The sequence below is a fragment of the Rhineura floridana genome, chromosome 2 (genome assembly GCF_030035675.1).
Source record: "Rhineura floridana isolate rRhiFlo1 chromosome 2, rRhiFlo1.hap2, whole genome shotgun sequence".
In the NCBI taxonomy this organism is placed as follows: domain Eukaryota; kingdom Metazoa; phylum Chordata; class Lepidosauria; order Squamata; family Rhineuridae; genus Rhineura; species Rhineura floridana.
In genome coordinates this window covers 210,491,300-210,498,800 of record NC_084481.1, presented here as the reverse complement: position 1 = coordinate 210,498,800, position 7,501 = coordinate 210,491,300, and positions in this window count along the sequence as shown.

The following is a 7,501-nucleotide window of genomic DNA, read 5'->3' as shown; positions in this document are numbered from 1 at the left end:
ATCTCAACTGCCCTTTTGTGAGTGTTTTCTTATGTAGACATACCATACCATAGGGACTGTAGGAAGGTCTGGGGGCTGGCATGTGATCACTTTTTAAATAGGTTCAAATCAACAGAAAATGAACCAAAAGAGTGTTCTGGTTCAGTCACAAGCCTGGTGAGAATCATCCCACAGATCATTCTGTGAAGTCCAGTCCACAGCATGCCCAAAGGACCCTATGATATTGGCTGGACCCCTAAAGTGTGTTCATCGCTCCATAACTGGATCGTCAGATGGTGACTGGCATGTGTAAATAAGCCACTGTGGATCAAGTACTCCTGATGGAACTGCCATATTCCCTAAGGATTCCCTCCTGCTGTTGCTGTTGTTTTTATTACCTGACCTTCACGAGAAAGTCCCAGGATAAGTCAGAACAATATAAAATACAATAGTCTAAACCGTTTGAAACCTATTACAATCACAGCTAGGGAGAGTCCTAAAAAGTATGTAAAGTGTCAAATGGCCAGGATGAAGAGGTGTGTCTTCAGTATATGATAAAAGCTGTAAGGGGAAGGAATTCCATAACTTAGGCACTGCCACAGAGAATGCCCTCTGGCAAGCCCCCCCCCCCCAGGAGCAGTCAGTTTGGGAAAGTCTTGTCAGCATGGAAACCTGAACTGGGTCCTGTCTCTTTGGCCTAAGCCTGCCAGTACTCTGAGGGGTTGACTGGAGGCAATTATGGTGGATCATGTCCTTCTGCATTAACTATAGCAGCCCATACAGCATTTCCTCATGCTTCATGTACTGTTTAATACAACAATCAGTACTGACATCCAGAGAGTGGAATTTCAAATGTGATTTGCTTCAGAATATTTTACGCTGCTGTCCTAGCTGAGGTTGATTAACTTACGCTCCAAAGGCTTAAGAAGAGCTGCTAAAGCACATTTTTGGCAGAAGCATAAAGACCAGTTAAATTCTCTTCAGAGCACCCCTATCATAGAATAATAGAGTTGGAAGGGGCCTATAAGGCCATTGAGTCCAACCCCCTGAGCAATGCAGGAATCCAACATAAAGCATACCCGACAGGTGGCTGTCCAGCTGCCTCTTGAATGTCTCCAGTGTTGGGAGAGCCCACCACCTCCCTAGGTAATTGGTTCCATTGTTGTACCGCTCTGACAGGAAGTTTTTCCTCATGTTCAGTTGAAATCTGGCTTCCTGTAACTTGAGCCCATTATTCCGTGTCCTGCGTTCTGGGACAACTGAGAAGAAATCCTGGCCTTCCTCTGTATGGGAAATCTTTTAAGTACTTGAACAGTGCTATAATATCTCTCCTCAGTCTTCTCTGCTCAAGGCTAAACATGCCCAATTCTTTCAGTCTCTTCTCAGAGGGCTTTGTTTCCAGTCCCTGATCATGCTTGTTGCACTCTTCTGAACCTATTCCAGTTTGTCTGCATTCCTCTTAAAGTGTGGTGTCCAGAACTTGAACACAGTACTCAAGATGAAGCCTAATCAGTGCCAAATAGAGGGGAACCAATACTTCACGCAATTTGTAAATCACTGCATTGATTTCAAGGTGCTTACAGATTGACTGCTTTATAATCTGCTCCAGAATTTTCTCAGGGATAGATGTCAGGCTGACTGCCTGGTCTGTATTCTTGCCCTATCTGTATTACTTGATCAAAACCAGCGTTGTTTCCCCCTCTGAGGGAAAATTTGAGATTGAGTGAGCATCTAAAGTGAATATTGAGGAAATATGATGGGGGAGGCTTCTCGAAGCATAGTGCTTGAATGAAATGGAGTTTTTCAAACTGTGGTAGTTACATATTCACACAACTAGATTTTCCATATCACTGGTAAAGGAGGATGCCTTGCCCATTTCAACCTTCCATGCTGGCTACCTGCTGGTCAGCTCCATTTAAAGACCATATCCAAGGACTGCCTCTTCCCCTACTAGCAGAGATGTAATTGCCCAGGGTCTCAAGAAGTCTTAGACCCCTTACTTTTTCAGGAGCCAGGGTCCTAGCAGGGTTCCTGTGTCTCCAGTGTCCTACGAGCCAACCAGCATGAAAGGGAAGTCTGTTAGCCAGTGAGGAAAGTCCCAATGAGTAAGCCTTTATTAGTTCCTCCTTCAAAAAGCCAAGACAACTTGCGGAGAGTGAGAATTATGTAATGCTGGAGAGATAATGAATCCTGATTGACAGCTTCTCATCTATCTCATCAAGCAGTTTGGTAGCAACAGGAGATCAACGTGTAACTGTTGAATTCACTAATTCAAGCAAGATCTCTGACAGTGAGAAAGGATAGTCAAATGGTGATAGTGACAGAAAAGCTGAAAGCAGTATTCAAGCCTCGCCCAATTATTCTAAAATCTTAGAAGGTTGTATAATCTTAGAAGGGGTGTGGCCATGAGGGGAGGTGGCTGTGACTGTTAGGAAGGGACCCTGCACTTTTGAATTTGCCACTACACTACTGCACACTAGCCTGTCCTTGTGTTAAGCTCTTCCACTGAGGCTCTGATCAAAACACCTGCCTTATCAGAAGGCATCAACAAGGAGAGGGCTTTCTCGATGGTGGTACCCCAGCTTTGAAATTGCCTCCATAAAGAGGTGTGCCTGATGTCAACTCTACAGTCTTTTCATTTGTGTCCGGATAAGACTTTTTAAAAAATTACCCAGGTAATTAAATTTGTAAAAATCCCGAAGTTCCATTGCACTTTCGATCTGCTGTATTTTAATATTGTCGCTTTATGTACTGTATTAGGTTTTGATTAATTTATTACCTATATTGGGGATTGCCAACCCATGGCACCAGCAAAGGCCTTCATTGGTGCCCCCAAGCAGGGCCCTCCCAGAAATAGTTATGAAGCAAAATGTTCAGGTGTCCTAAGAGATTTCTGTGAAATGAGCCAGTGTCACTGCTTTCACCTGTCAGTGTTTTTAGCCAATGTGAGCTGTGATTAATAAGTGAGTTGTTTGGACACCAGGCAACAGGAATCCATGGGGTCCTAAAGAGCTCCTGTTTTCCTCTCCGTTTCCCGATTCTGTTTTATTATTTAGTAGGAATCTCTGCAGTTTTCCCTTCCCTTTTCCTTAGCAACCAGGATGCATATTTCCTGTGTCTGAGATCAGGCACTTCCTAGAAGTTATTTTCTGTAAATATTACTACACAGTATGTGTGGGTGGATGTTAAAGAATACACACACACACACACAAATGAAAAATGTGAAAACTTTGCAAAGAGGTTTAGGCATGTCTCCTGTGAAGGAGCTGATATCCAGAATTCACTGTGTAGTTAACTTACAGTGCAATAGTGTATACGTCTACTTCAGAAGAAAGTCTCTGTGTTTAACAGGGCTTACTTCCAAGTAAGTAGGTACAGGATGGCAGCTTAAGCATTAGTTTAGGACTGGCATTGGGGAAAAGAGGGTTCCTGCGTCTTGAACAGCTGCATCTCCACAATTGGGACCACCAATGTCTGGGGAAGGGGAAAGCAGCAGCAATGGTATAACACTCTAATTTTGTGTTATACCTTGCTCCCCACATGGCAGCCATTTTGTGACTGGCACCCACAGCTTTCTTCAGTAATTCTATTAGCAAGCCCAGACTCTTCTGAAGACTTTTCCCCTGTGCCTCCTTCATTCCTTTCTGCAGTACTGGCAACCCCTTTCCCAAGATCTGTACCCCACTCTTCATCGTCCCCCTCTTGCCAGAGGTTCTCCTTTGCAGCCATGACATGTATGATGATGTCCCTCAAGTAAATACTGTTTACTGAACATGGGTTTCATTATAACGCAGAAGTCCTATAACACGGGCACGCCCTTTGTCCCTGACTCCCGCGTTACAGCGAGGTTCTACTGTATTTGGAGTCCTGACCCCTCCATGGGTATAGCGCAGGAGTGGGAAACTTGTGGCCCTCCAGATGTTGTGCTACATTGAGGGCACAGGGAGAACTTTAAATGGCAGCTCCCAGACTCAGCCTGACATCGATCCCTGAGAAAATTCTGGAGCAGGGAGTTCCAAAGTGTAGGTGATGCTACACTAAAGGATTGATTTCTTATTAGAGCAGAACAAGTACTATGTGGCACCCGTAACATGGAAAGCACACCTTGAACTTGGCCTGGTAGCAAATCAGCAACCAGTACAGATTTCAGGGCAGAGTTATTATATGCTAATAGGGTCTCACTCATGTTAGTAACCGTGCCACAGCATTCTGCAGCCTCTGGGTCAGGTTGTGCTGCATGAGAATTTCTGTGACCTTGGCTGACTGGCTGCCAGGATTTTTTCAGTTTTGGTTTTTGGTTATGAATCCTGACCTGTTGTGGGATGCTGAGTTTTCTGCCTTTCTCAAAGGAATCTTGTTGTGGTTGGTATATGGTATTGCACTTAGGAAATCATCACTATCTTTTGTTTTCTTTTCTGTTTGCATTTCATTTATCTTTAACCTCACTCCCTTACATCCATAGAAGGAAGAATAGTGGTTCCATGCACTCAGCTCAACCCCGTTAAACCCACTGATGATGCACCTTGTTGGTTGCATGACGGTTTGTTTTTTGCCCAATAGTGGTATAAGAAAATTCACATATTTGGAGATGTGGCTGCAGTTGTTGTTCCCAAGCTGCTGCCTGTGAAGTTAGACCAAACCATGTGTGTTTTCTTTCTGTCAATTATTACTCACTGGAATTGGACTGGTTGTCAAAGTGAGTTTATAGCAGCCCAGCCCATAGGGTAGACAGAAAAAGATAAAGAATCTTCTTACTCTTACTCGTTTCTCAAATCTCTTTCTGAAGTGAAGGGTCAAATGTGTAAAGAAGTTTGGAGCAGCTATGTTAAAATGTAGGGCAGGACATTCCAAGCAGGGGGTTGCCAACCCTGCTTGGATATGGATGTCTTTGCAGAGGATCCCTAGTCAAGCTTTACCAACAGCACAATCCAAACCATATCTACTCAGAAGTGTCCTGTTGAGTTCAATGGGGCTTAGTCCCTTAGTAAGTGTGTTTAGAATTGCAACCTTCAGAGGCATCCATCTTTACTCCTGAGTGCTCCCATCTAACATCTCCACAACACTAAGCTCCTTTCTTCCTGCAGTGGCCTTTTGGTGACTGGCCTGGCCTGAGGGCACTTAAACCCTTCTTGCAGAAAGCAAGTAGGCTAAATTAAATGTTCCCTATCCAGGGTCCATCTTTTAGCTAGGATTTCCAATCAAAGAATTTTTTTTGTTTGAATTGTATGCTCCAAGCCACTGTGGTTGATGCTTAATGTATCATCCTTAATGACATCACTTGGGCCCGCCCCATGACATCACTTGGGTCCATCCCCATGACATCACTCAGCCCTGCCCCTATGACATCACTAGGCCCCACCCCCCAAATCTCAGGGTTTGGGATACTTCTGACCTGGCAACCCTAGATCATATAAATGAAAAATGTAAAAAAAAAGAAAAAGCTGTACATAATCTCTGGGACTGCATGAGAGGGGAAGTTGTCCCACAGAAATGTGAGCAGGTGCCAAAAAAGGTATGGCTCTTTTTCCAGATTAAGGTAAGTTACAATGAGAATGTAAACCAGCCCACCTTTCTCTATGTAAATAACAACAGACACAATCCTTTAGGTAAAAGAAAAAGAATGTTTACTTACGACCTCATATGTTAGGGACATAGGCTCTATAGCTTAGATGGAAGAAAAATAGTCTCAGTCCATCTTGGTCTTTAGTAATGGATACTCTCAGCAGACAGCATCTTGCCATGCGGCCTCTCTCAAGGGTAGGAAGATCAGCAGTGGAGATTATTCAAAAATCCCCCAGGACAAAGGAGGAGGAAGTCAGGTAACTAAACCCCACTCATTAGGAAGTTACATCATGGTAAACAGGTACATGGGATATTTCCCAAATATCCCTTAAAGTGACCATGCAATATTTGCATATTCCAACATTAACATGCTCCTGTAAGCCACCCTGATAATGTGTTGAAGCTGAAAGTTCTAATAATAAAATAAAACTATTGGACCTATCACCATATCCTAGTTCTGAGGAATTCTTTGTAACTCTTATTCTGGGGTTTAGTCAAATGTTTACATGCAGGTAAGATTGTCACACATCACAATTTCCCCACGGATTTCCACAACAGTAAAGTGGCAAGATTTCTAAACAAAGCAGCCCTCATTTCTCTGGCATCCATGCCATTAAGAAACTGATTTCACAGCCTAGTTTACTTTTTTTTCTTGAGAGTTAAATGCTGTACCAGTAGAGGGCGTCCAGTTACCATCTATTCGGCTCAAGCCTCCCTATTTATCAAACCTCCATTCAGACCATGGTATTCCTGATCTCTGTGTATGGATGTGAAAGTTGGACAGTGAAAAAAGTGGATAAGATAAAAATCAACTCATTTGAAATGTGGTGTTGGAGGAGAGCTTTGCGGATACCATGGACTGCGAAAAAGACAAATAATTGGGTGTTAGAACAAATTAAACCAGAACTATTACTAGAAGCTAAAATGATGAAACAGAGGTTATCATACTTTGGAGACATAATGAGAGGACATGATTCACTAGAAAAGATAATAATGCTGGGGAAAAGAGAAGGGAGTAGAAAAAGAGGAAGGCCAAACAAGAGATGGATTGTTCCATAAAGGAAGCCACAGACCTGAACTTACAAGATCTGAACAGGGTGGTTCACGACAGATGCTCTTGGAGATCACTGATCCATAGGGTCGCCATAAGTCGTAATTGCCTTGAAGGCACATGAAATGAAATGGACTGCCTTCAAGTCAATTCCCACTTATGGCGACCCTTTGAATAGGGTTTTCATGGTAAATGGTATTCAGAGGTGGTTTTACCATTGCCTTCCTCTGAGGCTGAGAGGAAGTAACTGGCCCAAGATCACCCAGTGAGCTTCGCAGCTGTGTGGGGATTCGAACCCTGGTCTCCCAGGTCGTAGTCCAGTACCTTAACCACTATGCCACACTGGCTCTCTGAAGGCACATAACAACAACAACAAAATACACAACACATTTATATTGCCTTTGTTTGTTTGCTTAAACCTCGGGAAGCTGATCTGAAGGTAGCTTAAAACATATGTACTCTGAGACCAAAGTGAGAGGCCCAGTGATAGAGCACATGCTTTGCATTGAAAAGTTTCCAGGTTCAATCCCCAGCATCTCCAGGTAGGGTTGGGAAAGATTCCTTGTCTGAAACCCTGGAGAGCCCCTGTCAGTCATTCTGTAGACAGTACTGAGCTGCACAGACCGATAATCTGACTTGGTATAAGGCAGCTTCCTATCTGTGTCTCTGTGCAAAGTCCCAGATTTGTGTGGACTTTTAATTGAGAGAGAGAAGACAAGGCATTCAGAGGTCATCGCTCCTTCTCCTTGCTTGGATGGAGAGGCTAGGTGAACAGGCAGAAACATGCAGGAGGAGGAGCAGAAAGCCCCAGGGATTGTTTGTGGCCCCCCTACTAAAGTATGGACCTTGAGAGATGCCCAACAATATTGACCCCTGACACCAGCCCTGCCCCACAACAACATGAAGAAG